Here is a 20,248-nt window from a genome sequence, read left to right as displayed (position 1 = left end):
TTTTGCCAAGTAATAATTATGAAGTTCATAGTATATTAACACATAAGGAAATCTCAGGTAAGAATCTAGTTTAATTTAAGGTGGTTAAATTCTTATATTGCATAATAAAATGTCAATACTCATTTGATCTAAATAACTTGCAAATCAGTATTCCTAAATCATTAGTGGTGAATATTGTCATAAAATTATTCAAAGTACCAGATAGGCTGGGTGGTGGTGGCTCATGCCTTTAATCCTAGCTACTCAGGGAGCTGAGATCTGAGGATCACGGTTCAAAGCCAGCTCAGGCAGGAAAGTCCATGAGACTCTTATCTCAAATAAATAACCAAAAAAAAAAAAAAAAAAAAAGGAAATGGTGCTGTAGCTCAAGTGGTAGAGCGCTAGCCTTGAGCTGAAAAGCTGAGGGACAGCGCCCAAGCCCAGAGTTCAAGACCCATGACCAACAACAACAACAACAAAAAAAAACAAACAAAAAAAATCAAAACAAAGTGTAATATAGATAACTGAATATGTAAGATAACATGAAGAAAAAAGATGAATGGAAATTAATTTATGTAATTTTACATTGTATCTAGACATTTTTTTCAAATTCTTTGTTGTGATTAAGTGGTTACATAATTTTCCAAATTTCACAGTATAGTGGGATAGTGATGCTTAGTTAAAGTCACGAACACATTCTAACTTTTATGGGGCAAATTGTTTATCATGGTATATAACACTTATGAGTTCTATGAGCTTTGCAATACAGTTATTTCTTCCACATTGGGTGATATGTACATTTCTTTTGTTTTGCATAGCATCAGCTGTTCCCTCTTTCCCACTTGTTCCCCCCTCCCATTGCTGCCATTGAGTTGCTTAGTGCATTTTATCAATGTCCAGTGCAGCTGATGAGTCCTGCTGTTGTGCATTCTCCTCCCCCCCATTTCCCTCTAGTTCTGTGTCATCCTCCTGGTTTCCCTCTGGGGTGCACATATATACTATATATGTGATCAGCAGCATGGGGTTATTTAGTAGTGATTCGACTAGATGAGTGGAAGTCCTTTGTTTCTTAAGTCCTGTTAGTTTTGTCATATCACCTTACATTTTGGATTTAGCATCCACTTATCAGGGAGACCATGTGCCCTTTATCTCTTCGCTTTTGGCTTACCTCGCTCAACATGATTTCTTCTAGCTCCATCCATTTCCCTGAAAATGCCATTATTTTGTCCTTTCTAATGGCTGCATAATATTCCATTGTGTATAGATACAATTTTTGGAACCATTCATCTGTGCTGGGACATCTGGGTTGTTTCCATATCCTGGCTATTGTGAGCAGTGCTGCAATAAACACAGGGTGCATGTATCCTTGTGTACTGGGTCCTGTTTTTCAGGATAGATGCCTAGAAGTGGTATGACTGGGTCATAATGGAGGTCAATATTTAGTTTTCTGAGGACCCTTCAGACTGCTTTCCAAAGTGGTTGTGTAAGTGTACATTCTCACCAGCAGTGTAATAGGGTTCCTCTTTCTTCCCATCCCCTTAGCATTTGTCGTTGGCTGACTTTAGGATGTGGGCCATTCTGACATGGGGGAAGGTGGTATCTCAGAGTTGTCTTTATTTGCATTTCCTTTACAACCAGGGATGGTGAACATTTCCTCATGTGTTTCTTTGCCATTTTTATCTCTTCTTCTGAGAAGTCTCTCTTTAGTTCCCTTGCCCATTTAGTAATGGTTTGTTAGGTTTGGGAGGGATTAGTTTCTTGAGTTCCCTGTATATACACTGGATATTAGTCCCTTGTCTGATATATTGCTGGCAAATATTTTTTCCCAGTTAGTTGGTTGTCTTTGTAGCTTGGTTGCTATAGTTTTATTTGTGCAAAACTTTTTATCTTAAGGTAGTCCCATTTGTCAAGTCTCTCTCCAATTTGTTGTGACCCTGGGACTCTGTTCAGGAAGTTCCTGCCTGTGCTTATAAGTTCAAGTGTCTCTCCTACTCTGTTCTGCGGTAGTTTCAGAGATTCCGGTTTGATGTTAAGGTCTTTAATCCATTTTGAGTTGTTGCTGGGTCCACTTTTAGTTTTCTGCATGTGGCCTCCCAGTTTTCCCAGCACCAGTAGTTGAAGAGGCTGTGTTTCTTCATTTGTCAAATATCAGCTGACTGTAGGCATGGGGTTTTATTTCTGGATCTTCTATTCTATTCCATTGGTCTTTGGGTCTGTTTTTGTGCCAGTACCATGCTGTCTTTGTCATTATGGCTCTCTAGTAGAGTTTGAAGTCTGGCATCGAGATCCCTCCCACGTTGTCTTTTTTGCCTAGAATTGTTTTGGCTATTTTAGGTCTTTTGTTGTTCCGTATGAGCTTTTGGACTGTTTTCTGTATTTCAGAAATGTACATCATTGGGATTCTAATAGGAATTGCATTGAATAGTATATTAATTTTGTTAGTATTGCCATTTTCACTATATTGTCTGCCTATCTAAGTGCATGGAAGGTCTTTCCATTTCCTGGTGTCTTCTGTAATTTCTTTAAGTTTTTATAGTTTTCATAAAATAGTTTTTTTACATCTTTGGTTAGGTTAATTCATATATATGGGTTTTTTTGTTTTGTTTGTTTTTTGCTGGTCATGGGGCTTGAACTCTGGGCCTGGATGCTGTCCCTTAACTCTTCAGCTCAAGGCTAGCACTCTGCCATTTGAGCCATAGTGCCTCTTCTGGCTTTTTCTGCTTATGTGGTGCTGAGGAATCGAATACAGGGCCTCATACATTCAAGACAAGAACTCTATCACTGAGCCACCTTCCCAGACACTGTAATTTTTTTTAATCTTTTTATATTTGTAAAAAGAGTTGCCATTCAACAAAGCAGTTTATGAATATGGTGGATCTTGATCAATGCCCTACATCCTCATTCTTCTCAATATGTAAATATGCCTCTCTCAATAATTCTTAGTTTAGGATTAGGATAATTATTCTCAAATTTCAAATTATTTTCAAATTTCAAGTCTGTAAGATTCTGGTGTTCCTTTACCTAATAGAATAACATATTCTACAACAAATTGAGTAATATTGTTCTTATTGAATCAGACATTTTAGAGAATTTTTTAAATGTCATACTTGACATACTTCTTAATACATATTGTCTTTCAAAAGAGAACTATGTTTATAAAACATATATTAACATATACAATTTTGAATTGCATAATTTAAAGTATAAGAATTTTGAAAGTATAATTTAATTACTAATATAATACATATATGTTCATATAAACCACATAACTAAAACTTTCTAGGAGTCTTAAATAATTTTCTATGATGTAATTTGTTCCTGAGACCAATAAGTTTGAAAATATTTGTTATAAATGAATCAGAATATAAAGAAGAAAATTCACATGTTATTGACTTTTCTTTCTAACATTTTTGAGAATGCAGTCATATTTCAATATTATAAATGGAACTAGTAATGTTAAAAGAGGAATTTGGTTAGGAGGGATAGGGAGAATGATGAGAGGGGTGATATTGATCAAGATGCATTGGACTTATAAACAGACATAATATATGGTAACTCCTTTGCACAACTATTCAATGATAATACAAATATAACTTAAAGATATTTTAAAATATAATACATCTGTATTCATATGGAATGAAGTTTGCTGTATCTGTTTTACATTTTGTCTGGTTTCAGTAAAAAGGAAATGCTGGACTTCCCAAATGAGTTTGGAAGAGCTTTTACAATTCATGTTTCTTGAAGAGTTGAAGAATGATTGGTATTCATTCTCCATTAAAGGTTAAGCAGAATTCACAGGAAAACAACATTGGCCAAAACATATTGTCTGGCCATTTTTCATTATTAATTCAGTTTCCATACTAGTTATAGATCTATTTACATTTTTCCTTTAGTTATGATTTATTCTTACTATGTTCAATGCCTTTAGGAAAGTATCTAGATTTTTAGATTATACAACTTGTTGCTATATTTCTTCAGTCATTTTTTTAATTTGAGAGTATACATATATATATACACATATATATATATATTATGTGTATATATATATGTTATTATCCCTAATAAAGTTTTCACTGTGTGCAGACCTTGTTTTATAAATTATTGTATTGGTGAAAATTTTTTGAATTATTATTCCAGTAAATTCTATCTATTTTCCATTTGGGTTAGTTTCAGAAATTTTGCTGTGTTCCTTTATTTATGCAACATCCAGATGCATAGTTTTCCAGGTTTTAACAATGAAATCAAAGAACATTTCATGTGTGGCCACAGATGAGTGTATCTTCTTATATACGACTTATTCATGAAGATAAAGGAAGGGGAGTTAGATTATTATATTAATACTACTCATACTATTATTATTATTATTTGTTCAAAGGAGGTACCATTATATAAAGTTTATGCATATCTTGATCACTGTCACTCCTTCAACATTGTCAACCCCATCAACCCACCTTTCTCTTACTTTTCTTAATTTTGTGCAGTTTACAATAAATTCTTGACTGCATTCTTTCCCCTTCGTTCATTTTCATCTCCCCCTCTGCCCTTAGTACCACACCCCTCTTTCATGTACCCCTTTCCTGGTGTTGATTTTATTGAGCTCTGAGTTAAACTTTCTGAAGAATTGTAGTATTTGAATCCCCATAGTATCTATGAGACTAGTTATTTCTCATCATTTGCATATGGCACATCCCAGTGTGTTTATTTATGGATTTATAGGTATATTCTATCTATCACAAATGAAGGAAAATATTCAACCTTTGTTTCTCTGCACCTGGATTACTTCACTTAAATGTTTTCCAAATGAGTAACATTCTGTGTAACTATATACCACACTTTCTTGATCCATTTTCTTGAGGGGCATCTGTACTGACTCTGTATCTTGGCTATGTTGAATCATGCTGCAATGAATATGGTTGTGCTGGTGTCTTTACTATAACTTTCTTTGCATTACCTGATAATGTCACAGAGGGATTACTAGGTAGTAGGGTAGTGGTATGATTAGTTTTTGGAAGAACCACCATATTGCTTTTCAGAGTGATTGACAAATTTTTAATCTCACCAATAGTGTATTAGAGTTCACTTTTGGCCATTTTTTGTTTCATTTTCAAGCTTCTGTGGCAATAAATTGGAGAATCTTGCACAAATAGATACATTCCTAGAGAAAATAAATCTACAAGCTAAGCCAGGAAGACATAAACCAACTAAGCAGACCCATCACAAGAATCAAAATTGAATTAGCAATGAAAAACCTGGTTGCTTCACAGCCAAATTGTATAAGACCTTCAAAGGAGAACTAACATCAATACTCAAACTCTTCATTGAAATAGAGAGGGAAGGAAAAACCACGAAACTCCTTCTACAAAGCCAGCATTATACTCATGCCCAAAACCACATAAGGACACATCATGATAGAGAAGAGAACTTTAAACCTATCTCCTTGATGAGCATTAATGCAAAACTTCTCAACAAAATATCAGTCAACTAAATCTAAACAGGGATGTCATACACTATGATCAAAGAGGGAAAAAATAAAACATTCCCTTCTGGCAGATCATATGATCCTGTACAGAAGGGACCCTAAGGTCTCCTCCCCCAAGGTAATAGATTAGTTTTAAATCTACTGACTTAGTGCTGATCTAAGTGGAGGGGATATGGTGACTGCCATCAAACCATCATTTTTATTTTCTCTATTTCCCAGATGGCATAATTACAGTTCTTCAAGGCAAGCAAGTAGGAAGCACATTCCTTTGTGCAACCCTCAAAATATTGAGAAAAAATAGACCAACTGTTTTTTCAGTATAGAGAGAAGCTGTGACTTCCACAGTTTTGAGCTGGAAAAAAAAAAAAAAAACAATGATGACTTCCAAGCCAAGGTATTACTTTTCTCCTCCCCTCCATCCAAGAAATAGATGGCACTTGGGGCTGGGAAGGTGACTCAGTGGTAGAGTGCTTACCTTGCATGCATGAGGCCTTGGGTTCGATTCCTCAATACTACATAAGCAGAAAAAGCTGGAAGTGGTGCTGTGGCTCAAGTGGTAGAGCGTTAGCTTTGAGCTGAAAAGCTGAGGAACAGTGCCCAGGTCCAGAGTTCAGGCCCCATGACAAAAACGTGAAAGAGAGAGAGAGAGAGAGAGAGAGAGAGAGAGAGAGAGAGAGAGAGAGAGAGAGAGGAGGGAGAGGGAGAGGGAGAGGGAGAGGGAGAGGGAGAGGGAGAGGGAGAGGGAGGAAGGAAGGAAAAGGAAGGAAGGAAGGAAGGAAGGAAGGAAGGAAGGAAGGAAGGAAGGAAGGAAGGAAATGGCACTGATCCCTTCAGTACTCTAAAACTGCTAAGACACGCCCGTCTTCAGAAGATCCAACTCCATGACAGATAGAATGTTAAAAATACAGACTAATATTCTCCTAGAAGTCAGAGAAACTTGGCATTGTGGCATATCTCCCTAAGTGCATGACTTTTGCCATCCATTGAAGTTCTAGTACAAGCATGCCCAAAAATTTCCTGCTCAGTTTTACTTCCTAACCTTTCATCCTTGCTTAATGTAGTAAGAGGCAAAGATACAAAATCCTGATGGTTTGCTCCTTTCCACATTAGGAATATCAATGAATGCTGGCATGCTCTGGTCATCTGTCTTCTATCTTATCCCTATTCTGGAGAATGGACTTTGGTTTCAGAAATGAACCTTGTCTCTTAAGAAGAATAAAGAACCTTCTATTTCTATTGCTAGGTCCTTTGAAGTTTTATGGCATGAGTCATACTATTCTTCATTTGGATGATGTTCATTCTTTCCTTCCTTTTACTTCTATTTTTAATTTATTCTGTGAGATACTGGAGCAAGAAATATTTATGACCCAATTTATTCTTCCAGCTTTCCCTGAAAGTTTTCTTTCAAACTACAGATTAATAATTAATTTTTTGAAAGCTTTGCTTCAATTTGATTTAAGGTACAAATTGTGGCCTATTTAAAAAGAAACCTTTTGGAAATGACTTTGTTATTGGCTGTCCAACTGCAATGCTTCATGACTCTTGGATAGTATAAAATTTTTAGGTCACTGTTCTGGCAACATCAGTTTCATCTACAGGTTAAGATGTTGAGAAATTGGAGGAAGTCAAACTTTGTGGAAAGACTATTCTAGCTCAAAATATGACCTAAACAATATAGTTTAATTATGTTAGTGTTCTACTGGATAATATTCTGTTTACCCTCATCATAATGACATAGAATGTAAATAATGTACAATAAAAATGGCTCTGAGAGTTACACATAAGCACCTATATGAATGTACAAGAACACAAGCCAGTGTCTGTGGATAGACACTCATGCTGAGTACTGCTGTTGTCAAGTTATCCATCACATCAAGTCAGTAACTCATTGTACATACTTGCAGTGTATTTTAGCTATTGATACAATTTAAGGTCGGAAAATAATGTGTAGAAAATTATACAGGATACATTAACAAAGTTGAAGTTTAAAATTCTGTTCAATATTTTTTAAATAGCCTGGTTTTCAGAGTAATAAAATTACTCCAATCAAATTTAATATGGTATTTTAAGGCAATAGAGTATTACATATTTTGTGAAATAAATCCAGAAGAAGCTAAAAAATAAACTCACAGGATCCATTTACGACACTCCAGTGAAATACATGGGTGTCTCCCTACATGTTTCACTGACGAAAAAATAATCACATAAATCTTCTGTGCACTGTTGCAATTTAGTGAAATATTCAGTTTTCTGCTTCTATTACTGTATACAGTATAAATTCTTCTGCTGGGAGACAGATTGTAACAAATTTGCAAATAGCATCTGTATTCATACATTTGAAACATTAATTTATCCAGCAATAAAATTTTTGATTTCCCAAAAGGAGAGTAATGTCTAAGAACTAATGCCTGTTTTTGAGACTTAACAGAGTTTTCAGAGTTAGCCATTCCCTCATGAGTTACGTGCTCCCACAGAAAAATATACACCTTAGCAGCAACTATGGAGAGTTAAATGGGTCACACAAAACATAAATCTGTATGCCTACTTTATGTATGTATATAATTCATATAAATAAATTTTGACTCCCTGCACTTTTCATTGTGGAAAATGCCTTTGTTACCAACAATATCAAAGGTATACAAGGTCTATTATGTGTGTGTGTGTGTGTGTGTGTGTGTGTGTGTGTGTGTGTGTGTGTATAACAGTGTTGAACCATTAAATAGTGCTCTGATTATAACAGTAAAATTACTATAAAGAGAAAAAAGTAAGTATATTGAAAAGTCTTATTGTCATATTGTTTACTTCTGATAATAATATTATTTTTAAATTAGTTATATAAAAGTAAAATTTTAAAAGTTCAATTTAAATTAAAGTTTTTCTTGCTTTCTTGCTTAATTTTCTGTGTTGGGCCTGAAGCTTGAAATTAGACCCTGGGTGCTTCCCCTGAACGTTTTTGCTTAAGACCACAGCTCCACTTGCAGCGTTTTGGATGACTATCTGGACATGAGAATCTCATAGATTTTCTGCCTGGGCTTGTTTTGCACCACGGCCCTCCTCCTTTCTCAGCTCCTGAGTAGCTACGATTATAGACAAGAGCCATTCATTCTTTTTAAAAAATTCTATAGAAGCATTTCTATCATTCAATAAGGGCTTATTTTATTAGTTTAATAAGTAATGACAAAAACTAAAACTATTATTTTCATTTATTAATTTTTACTATTGTGTCATTTAAAAACTTACATGAGAAAAACATATCAAAAGGACTTTATGTAGTCAATTTTGTATTTTATTTTTATTTTTTATTTTCTTTCCTTAACATCACTTTTTGTTTAAATTAGTCATAAGATCTCTTTGCAAATGATTTCCTATTGTTATTTTTAAAATTAAATAGCTGATCTTAAAAGAGATATTGGAATAAGGTTAAAGGAACCAGTTTTAAAATTACTCAACTATCATTATAGTTTTCCCAAGAAATAACCAACCCATGGGGCAAACCTATGGGAGTAGACTGATAACCACTCACTACCTTCCCTATTACACAATGATGAGCTTACACTGCTTTTCCATTGTTCTTCTGTGTTCTTACCAACTTTTTCCAATCCAAAGTTAAATACATGCAAACAAATTTTTAAATGATATACTATGAGGTTTTAACATTCTAACAGCTTTCTCTGTTATTTGAATAGTGACGATCTGAAATCTGCATCCATGCTGCTTTTTTAATTAAAATTTTACCCAAAGGAAAACAGTGTTTAACAGTTTGTGAGCTTACTCTCTCTAGAAATTGTGTGGTGAATTGTTTGCTCATACCATAAGGTGCTCTAGTGTCTTGGGCTTTTGCTTAACTGGCTGATTTTTTCTCTCTCTCTCTCTCTTTTCTACTGTTGTTACACTTTTGACCTAATTTAATTGTCGGAGTCAATGGCATTTGATATTGTTTACTGACTGATTACCTGAACAGGTAAGGGGGAAAGATACCAACCCACAAAGCTTGCTGGGACATTCATTTCAGTCATACCAAGTTGACAGAGAGGGAGAACCAGTCTGAGAGGGAATCTGATGAAACTTTACATGAAGGCAGTGACCTCAGAGAATTCTTCACCCTCACATTTATGAATTTCTCATTTTTAATTAATTTCTTCTTTCAAGTCAATGCATTTTCATATGTCATTGTCTCCAAACTGCTGTAGGGATAGGAAAACTTGAATTACTTTACTGTTGACATAGGCGTTAGGCTCTCACCTCCTTATACCTGAGGAGAATGTAATATTAGCATTTTGTTTTAAGATGTTATAACTCATCTGTCTTTACTGATTTCAACTTGCTCAAAAATCAAGAATTTGAGAGGTCTTCGTATTGCTTATTTTCTGTTTTATAACGTTATTTTTATAACTATGAAAAGAATTTTAAAAAAATAAAATTAATTTCTGGGTTCTTTGTAAAACTTCAGTTCATCATTAATAGTCACCTCAATTGTACATATTATTCAGGTTCTCTAGCTTCCATTACTACTGAAGCAATTTTGCATAATTTGGGTTTCATTATTATTTCAACAAACAAATTATGTAATTATGGGGTGACTATAATTTTTTACCTAACCATGGTGGAAATCATTATTTTTAAAATTTTATTTTATTGTAGAGATGCTATACAGAGGGGTTACAGTAACATGAATAAGGCAGTGAGTACATTTCTTGTAGAGCATTTTTACCTCTCCCTTGTTTTTCTCCCACTGTCCCTTCCTTCCCCCATCTCCCGCACTCCCCCCTTCCACCAAGTTGTAAAGTTTATTTGCTTTATACTGTCTTGTGTGTATCATTGTTGCAATGGGTCATCTGGTGTCATTGTTGCAGCAGGTCTAGGCATATATTGAGTTAATGAACCTTATAAGCCTTACAAAGCTGGAATCTTCTTATTGAAAACCTGTCATTTAATTGTGTCTTTGCCTGTACTCCCCTGAGGGCTGAGTACGAGGTGACTCTAGTTGGGATACTTATGGAAGGAGAACCTACTCTGTTTTTCTGTAGCTGTGCTGTTCTCCACGTGAAAAGGAGTTTACAGAAGCAAACCAGATGTATGAATTTGGTTGTTTCACTGCTACACCTATGTAATGAAAAATAACATAGACCTCCAGAAATTCCCCCTAAATATCTCTAAGCCCGTATCTTAGGCAGGTTCAGATTTCTCTTGTAACTCTTAAGTTGATTGATTGATTGATCGAGGCCTAAGTTGGAGAAGATAAGTATGTAATTTATATTTAAAAATAATATTTCTGGGAATTCTTTTCCTTTGGTACTAATTATTGAACTCATTCTGGACACACGGTCTCCTACTAAGCTCACATACTAAGCACATTGTGATTTTTATTTGATTATAGCTGAAAACTTTACCAAACATTTCTTCTAACCCCACTTATTAATTTTTCTGATTATTATTGAGGTATAATTTCCTTTTTACTCAGCTGAAATCTATAGCTAAATCAGCAAATCCTTTGTAATACCATATACCTAAAGAACAGATTAATTTTAGAGTCTTTGATGGATAAAAGTATACCCATGGTTTACAAAATATCCATCACCAATTAAATTGAAGTTTATAACTATTACCTTTCATAAAGAGTGAAGAATTAGACAGCTTTTGCAAATGACAGAATTGTCCTAGTGACATGAATAGACAGAAGGAGAGTTTTCCCAATATTTTAAGTGTGTTTTTAATATTGGCCCTGCACTGTCAACCTTACTATTGCACAATGACTGAATAAAAATTACACAGATGAAAAAGTCTTTTCTTTAGAATGATAATCACTACTTTACCTCATACTCTATGTTTTACTTATCTTCATAAACATATTTCTTTGTCTGTTTCTTGAAGTATTTTAGTGTCATGTTGGTTTGTGCCAGAAACATTGTTCTTTTGAATTCTAGAAGGTTCAGAACTCTGGTACTTGAACAGAAATGTGGTAAGCAGGAAAAAGAACAATAATTTCTATCCTGAAGTGGAGACTCTAGAGAACCCCAATGGATCAACTGTTTTATAATTTCTTACATTTGTTCATTCAGAGGTTAGTGGGTTTATACACAAACACATGTGTGTATACATATATATGTATATATTTACATATGTAAGCAATATATATATATATTTCATTTGTATATACATATAAATATATGCATAGATACATATACACATATATGTCTATATATACATATATAGTACTTGTGGGTATATATGCATATGCATCATATACGTGTGTATAACATTTATGTTTATATGTATAACATTTATTTTATAATAGCTTTACTTTGTATAGTTCCAATGAATTTAAACAGTTCTAGTTGTTAATTATTATCATTGATCCTCAACAGTTAATGTATTCAAATCACCGTTATTTTTTCCTACGAGATTTCATGTATTTTTGTTAATGTCATTGATTTTCAGAGTATTGTATAATTTAATTTTGAATTCATTCATGCAATCATTCACTAATTAAATTTTTACTAATCATTGGCATTGTTTTAAGCACTTTAAATATGTAGATGAACAACAGAAACAAATTATCTTAATCTGAAGTGTGCTTTCTAGTTGATGAGACATGAGACAGATTGTGGGGATGCAGATGAATAGGAACAATAAACCTTTGAGCAATATATGAGAATTTAACAGGAGGCTAGATGATGATAAGTATGAGGAAAATAAGAAAAGGTAGAAAAGGAGAACAGGATAAAGAAATTGGAAAGCCATACAAATAAGGGGTGAGGGTAGAAGAATGAATGATGGAATGAGTAGAATGCAAACACAGAACTGAGAAAAATAAGGGAAAGACTGGGTTAAAGGGGTGCAGATGTTGAAGGGATAACACAGATCAAGATGCATTGTATAATACACTTTTTTGTTATATGGCTAAAAATTCAATATATAACCTAAATAAATTAAGAAAAGTGAGGGAAGAAATGGGGAGGGAGGGGTGGATGAAAATGTTGAAAAGAATGACAGTGATCAAAAGGCACTGTTTTCATAAACTGCTCTGTCAAATGCCAATTCCTTCATGCAACTCCCTAAAAAAATAAAATATATCTGTAAAAAGACTAAGTTGAAGGAATACATATGACAGTTGATAGGATTTGAGAAAATACTTGAGAAAACTATACATTTTAACAACCAAAAAAAATCTGTTGAATATGTCCAAGGAAGAAGGTGAACAAAGACTTTCTGTAGTCATATAATATGGGTTTTTGAGCTATGCCAGACCAATTCTAATGAAATATTTTTGGTGGATAGGAATAGTGTTCAACTGTTCCTTTGATGTTAATCTTTTCTAATTTTTTATAGAAAGACTTTTTATGAAACATTTATATGAATTTATTTTTATTTCTTAATTATGAATACATAGCAATGGTAATTTTACTTATATTTATCCATCAATGAGATATTCAATTGAATTCCTGATTATATGCATAGAAAATAAAATTTAACTTTTTATTCATATAAATCATGTTGACTTAAGCCTATAAGTCATAATGGTGATTTTTATTAAGTACAAATTTATATTTTTATTATCCCCAAGATTTAATATGAAACAAACATTCTGATTAATATTATGATCATTTTATGAATTCTGGCCTAATTTATCCTCCATATATTCAAACTACAAAAGCACCTGGTGCTATATGCTTCTGAGAATGGTGACACTGTCAAAACACGAAATGATATTCTCTGATTCATAAAGTAAAAATAATAATTTTTGGTTGCTGTGGTAGTACATGTGGAGTAGGAAATGTGGAAGTAGAACACTAGTTAAGAATGTACTCATTATCTTGCCCATGTAATTGTAACCCCTCTGTACAGTATTTTCACAATAAAATAAATAAATAAATAGATAGATAGATTTAAAGAAAGACTAAAAAATGCATGGGAAGAGAATCTAGATAAGAGATAATAGTTTTACTTGGTGTTGTTATGGATCAGTGGGATTCTGAATAAATTTTGTAGACAAACCCACCAAAATTTAATTTATTGTGTTTAAAACTGTACATACCTACCACTTTGTCAGATGACTCTCAGACTGGTTCATAGAGTCCTTGTTTAATATAAATGCTTTATTTTAGTGACCTCAAATAGTTAGAAATAGATGGAGAGGTTGAGTACCACTTAGGAATAATGACACCAACTAGAAAGTAGCTCAGTGAGGCAAAGCTTACTTCTGTAGAAAGGTGTGACATCAACCCAAAATCTGAAAAGCAAGCAGACAGAGCAGGTAGGCTGCTCCCTTTTTATCCCTAATACAGCAGGCTCCACCTCTCTGCTCACCTTGACTGAGCTCAGGTTCAAAATATGCAAATAGATGTGGCTTCATTAACAGGATGTAATGAAAATTCAAAAAGTTTGTAACAGGATGTCTTAGTTAAAGTGCTCAGGAAGGCAAGTCACCTGGCCAAAGCAAGAACTCTTTAAAAAAAAATGCTCCAAGAGTAACAGATAGGGAGCCAACTACTTAAATAGAAAAGATTCTTTTCTTGTAAAATACATCTTGTCTTCCAAAAAATTGTGTCATCGACATGAGGTTTAAGGAGTACCTTCAATCACCAATGTATTTTCCTTGCCAGAGTTTTGGTGCTTCATGTTTATATTTTGGTTTTATTCTTCATAATCATTTATTTTTTTAAGATGTAAGGTAGGAATACAGTGTTTTTTCCTCCAGATAGTAAATCAATAGTATCTACAAAGCAGGCTTTATTTCTCCTATTAATTTGTAATATTACTTATATCATATATCACATCCCTATAAATCTTAGTAATTTGTGTCTCTATTTTGCATGATACCTCATAATAATTGTAACTAGTTATGTAGTTACTATAAATTTAGAGCATTTCATGAAACAGAAAAGTGACTATATAATTTATGTAGATTTTTGGTACTGTTAGAATCAAGAAAGTCTATTAAATATTTTCTAATGACACAAATGTGTGGATTCATACATAATTTAAATGCCCTAGTAAGTAAACTGAGTCAGAAATCTAGATCCTGGGCCATTTGGAGAAAGCCATTTATCTAAATCAGTTTTTATAATTCAGGCTATAACATGCTACTTTTTTAAAGAAGAATTTATTCTAGAAATTGTATTTAAAGTTTTCCATTATTAGTCACTAGAGAGAACACCAGTTTAATTCTAGCTTCACCTCATAGTACCTGAGTAAATTTTTGAAATCTTATAATTCTCAGTTGTCTTCTCTTTTAAAAGGAATTTAAAAGCATATTGCTCTATTTTGGTACAAGACTGAATATAGTAATGGTTGTAATTAGTCAAAGGAAAAGTAGCAATTCAGTAACTTTAACTTAAAAAGTGGTATTTTCCTCTTTTCAATATTAGATTTTATTCTCTTAATAAATCCACTGTAAAGCAATTTTCAGCAGTAAACCACTCTGAAAATTACAAAGGTAGATGTGGCTATAGCAACTCTCTCTGAAAAACACTATGCACATTTTTTTTACCAATCTTTGAGTAGGAAGATATTGGCTGAATTCCTTAAATAGTTTAGTAATATTAGAGAATTGCACTTTAAAATGAAAAAGACAAGTATTTTTTATAAAATACTAAATTTAACTTTCATCATCAGAAATACATAAATATTAATCAGCAAATTTTCCTACTGCAGTATTTACTTGTTTATACTTTAAGGAAACTCCTTTATTTCCGAGGAAGAATAAAATTATCCATTATCTATTGTTCTTGCTATAAAATCTAAGTATTTTTCCTCTATACAATATCAAAGGATTTTGTACCAAATTCCTATGTGCCCATAGTTCTAATGATTAGGTTAACCCTTGATTTTAATTTTAAATAGCTTTCTTTTCAGTATTGATTTATAAAAAATCTAAGTAAGCATATTTAAGTTTGTTTTTATTTTTTTCCATGTATGGTCTCATTGCACTTTTATTGTAGATTTCTGGGAGTCAGTTTATTGCTAACCCTGAACAGATGTTTCAAGTGTAGTTTGATGGTTTAACAGCTTCTGACATAAGTATGACCTTCATAAAATTAAAGCATGGGTTGTCTAATATAGCATAAGTGGCCTTTTATTTAAATCCGAGTTGAAGGTACAGAGTCAATAATCACTGAGTATGAACAAAGTGTAATAACCCAAAGATGATGAGATAGTATTTTGCCCTTTATCAGAATAAGGTTAAACCAGCTGTCAAGGTGACAGATACTAATCAGTGAAACCTTAACAATTATGCCCAATAATCATTAAGGAAAGACATGGAACCAGGCTCCAGGGAAAGCACTAGCATTTGACAAAACATAAATGTGCTTTTACTAAGAGAATTACTGAATGGAGACTTGATGTGTTATCAAACACAAAATAATACTGGATTTCTAAGTGTTTTCTCCTAAGAACACATTGGCAAGTGGGATACTTCTCAAACCACAGTACTTTGGTAGGTACATTCGCAAAGTTGATTTCACAGTACTCTAGAGGGGCATGAATGTACCATGTATTTTTAAATCCTCTAACACAGGCACAACAGTGGCTGAATTTTATGGTGTATTTTTTTGGTCTATTTATTTGAACAACATAGAATCTAAGTTAAGAGAATTCATCATTGTTCCATATATATATTTGAGACATTATATAAAGAGAAAAGCAAAAGACTGTCTGAGGGTAGAACAGACTATTTTTAATTTTTCTCCAAGTGATTTCTATAATTTTCAAGGAGACAAAAATCCTGTTACATAGTCTCATGTTGAAAGTTCCACTTTAGAATTCTTTTTACCTGAGCACAAGAGAATGATTCAGAATGCTCTATAATATGAAATCTTTTCTGCAAATAAAGTTGGAAAGAAACTTTTCATTCAATATATTAGTCTGAATTGATTCCTGGTACCTAGGGTGCTAAAGTTAAGACATTTTTTTCACCTTTCACAAATATTTACTGCCTAAACTTGGATTGATGTAAGAGAAAATGTTGCAAAGGAAAATACAAATCTTGTTTCTGTGTAGTGAATCCTCATCTCTTACTCGCCTGGATTCTTCCTTTTTGATACTAGGGTTTGAATGTAAGGCTTTATGTTTCCTAGTCTAGAACTGTAGAATTGAATTATTCTTCTAACCCTGTCACAGGGATTTTTAAACTTTCATATTTCTATTTGTGTCTATTTTAATAGATATGGCAGAAATTAGAACAATTGAAAAGATAGATGTTATAAATATTACTAGCTAAATGTTGGTATTGAAATTATAGTCTACTAGTTAAAAAGTCATTATGAATTTTTCACTATGGAAGTATACACAATTTGTTAATAAAAACTGCTGCAAATGTAGAATCAGTTTCTTCTTAAACCTTCTGACCAATACATAAGTTTTACTTATAGAAAGAATGTTTTTATAAATGACAGCTCATCTGATGATTAAAACAATGCATATAATTTAGTATTTTGTGACTGCAAAAATTGTTTACAATTTTATAATATAGAGGCAAACCTGATTACAATGTAGAGGCTATTTTGTTTCTCCAGACTACTAGCATCATTAGCACCAGGTGAGACCCACAATCATCTCTCCCTCTCTTAAACAACCTCCTTGAATCCAGCCTGTCTCTTCATGACTTCCAAAGAGCGGCATTTCTGATGACTACTGCTCTTGCTTAGACTTATTGAAAAATCATACTACTCTTAGAAGATAATCACAAATACCTAATGCTATAAATGGTTCTACACATCAAATTTCTTGTTTCCAGTGTCTACCCTAAGAATATTTTAAGAAGTTTTTGATATAGTCATAAAATTTGTATATTAATAGGTACCAGGTGAGTTGTTGATTCATTTATACATTCCATAGTATTTAAATCAAGTTAAAGCTATCTACTTCCTCAACCAGAACCTTTGTGGATGTTAAGAAAGTTGTGCTTCAGTCTCCTCACCATTATTTCACAAGATTAAATGTAGCTTCTCATAAATTCATTATTTTATACATTCCCTATATACAGCACAGTTTATTAATGTAGCATAATTTAGATTAAATTATTATGAATGTAATTATTGTTATAAGCCATAAAGAACAAACATAATAACAAGTAAGGCCTTTGTCTCCACCTCTCTCCTGTTTACATACTATCTAACACAATGCAGTTTCCAAGGATTGTTTTATCTAAATTAAACTGAGCTCACCAGTCTTGAGCAATCAAGTGATAGAACACCAGCCTTGAGCAAAAGATGTAAAGAATAATGTGAGGCCCAGAGTTCAAGCTCCTCTACTGCTACATGAAAAAAGAGTCACCTTGAAAGAATTCTTCCTCTCTGTCCCACTTAAATTATCTACAGTTGTATAACAAATTGCTTAAAGCACAGAAACATAAGAAAACCAACTATTATCACCAGGGTTCTATGCATGGGTCAGAAATCCACATCTGACACTAACTACTGGCTTAGAAACCCTCACAAGGCTGGGGTCATGATTCCCAGGAGGCCTGCACTCTTGATTCTTAATTGTGAAAGGATCCACCTTCCAGTTTACCCACAGGGTTATTGATATACAGTTCCTCATGGACAGAATTCCTTTGTCTTTGATTGCTGTTGGTCTGAAACTGACTTCTCTTTGTTGTTTGGCTGTATGTTAACAGAATAACTTCCAGCACTTTCCTTTGATATAGAAATATGAGAAAGAATGTGACTTAGTGACCATTTCAATAACATCGATGCCAGTTGGTTTTTGTTGTTGTTGTTGTTGTGTTCTTTTTTGTTTGTGTGCTTGTCTTGGGGTTTGAACACATGGGAACTGGTTCTTATTCTTTTTTTGCTCAAGACTCATTCTCCCACTTGGGTCACACCTCTATTTCTGGCTTTTTTTTTTTTTTTTTTGGTGATAAGTGCCTCAGGGACTTAGAAATTTGATCCTCAAATCTCAGCCTCCTGAGTAACTATGATTACAGGCATGCCACTGGTGCCCAGTTTGCTGTTTTTTGTTTTGTTTTGGTTTGGTTTGACTTTTGTTTTTTTTAATAATCCTATTTGAATAACCCATCAATCATTTTGTTCTAATCTCTGGATAGATATAATTACCACAATTCAGAAGTGAATACTTCCCACAATGTGAATTCCTATATGGAAATTTCTTGGAAGCTGCCTAATTTAACATACTTCTAACGAGAATTACTTCGTAATTTCACATTGTATTCCAGAATTATTATATTTAGATAACTGGTCATAAAGCCTTAATTTCCTAAGGTAGCACTTGACTCACACAACAGCTAGAAGAGATCTTGAACATAGAAGACACACAAAAGGTACTCAATGAACGAATGAGCAAATTTATCTTTAAAAAAAGAATATTAATCTAGGTACTGGTATTTAGCTTTTTAGGAGATTGACAAATGAGGATAGAGGAAGAAAAGTCTGTGAAACTCTTATAACCAGCAAAAGAGGTTGAATGAGAAGTATGACTCAAATGGTACAGAACCAACGTTGAGTAAAAAAACTAAAGGAATTCATGATTCCATGAGGTCAAGTGCCAAAAGAATATATATATATATATAGATAGATATATATGTATATCTATCTATATATGTATATATATCTACATTTATATATATACATATATATTATTTTTATAGATGAAAATCATTATATACTGAAGAATTTCAATAGGAATCCCAGGATAATAATTCAGAGATACTTGACTTTATAAAACAAAACACATATTTTGTTTTTATACTACTCATCTAAATCCTTCAAGGAATGAAATTTTTTGAAATAGAGATTTGTTTACAGTGTTGATGATCTTTCCAGCAAATGGCTCTGGCAGGTTAAGCAAGACGAGATATTTTTGAAGCCATTTAGCTTACTCCATAACTTTTTTTTTCCAATTTTTAATCAGTTCCACAAATTCTCTCATCTCTTCCTCTAAGGAGAGAAATGTTCAAAATTTGCAAAACAGTTGCCAATTCTGAAAAGACTAGATTAGCGTTAATGAAGAAAACAGTGGGGAAGGGGACACAAGTGCCACCTGCAGGAGACAGATGTGGAGGCTGCCTAGGTTGAAGCTCTCTGGTCTTCAGAGAGCAAGTAGCACATTAGTTAGTGATGAAGATTTGCCTTCGCCTACCGAGCTCACACACTGGCAGATCATTTTTTAAAACATATTGGAAAACATGCTAAAGAAAGTATGAATGTATTTGGGAATGTTATTAGCTGACTCAAATTGTTTTACACTCCAATGACTGTCTCTACATTAAAACAAAAATAAGACTCTAGAAATAGGATTCTAGATAGAGTTCTTACCTTGAAGGCACAAGAGTGCAATTATTATTTATAAAAATGTATTGATTTAAATTTTCCAAGAGTTTGCCAATGCTTAAGTATTAGCAATAATCTAGCATTGACTGCATTACCCTCCCAATGCATTAATTCAAATACTTTTTAATGAGTAGCTAGTGTGTTATAGTGCACAGAATCTGGTCTTCTAGAAACTTGTCACAAAATCAAAATGTGTACTTACCTTTATGCTCTACTACACCAATATAGGTTTTCAGTGTTTTGTACATCATTTGTAACACATTATATTAATTATTAATCATTAAGGAGATGTAATGGAACATTTACCGAGTTTCTCTCATTTCCTTTATTCTTCCTTTTTTTTTTTAAAAAATTTGTATCTTGGGCTTGGAATTTGGCTTAGGGGTAGAGTGCTTGCCTAGCATGCATGAAGCCCTTGGTTCAATTCCTCAGTACCACATAAACAGAAAAAAGCTGGAAGTGGTGCTGAGACTCAAGTGGTACAGTGCTAGCCTTGAGC

This window comes from Dipodomys spectabilis, unplaced genomic scaffold, assembly GCF_019054845.1.
Source record: "Dipodomys spectabilis isolate Male_0828 unplaced genomic scaffold, ASM1905484v1 ptg000095l, whole genome shotgun sequence".
Taxonomy (NCBI): Eukaryota; Metazoa; Chordata; class Mammalia; order Rodentia; family Heteromyidae; genus Dipodomys; species Dipodomys spectabilis.
This window is presented reverse-complemented; position numbering follows the sequence as displayed.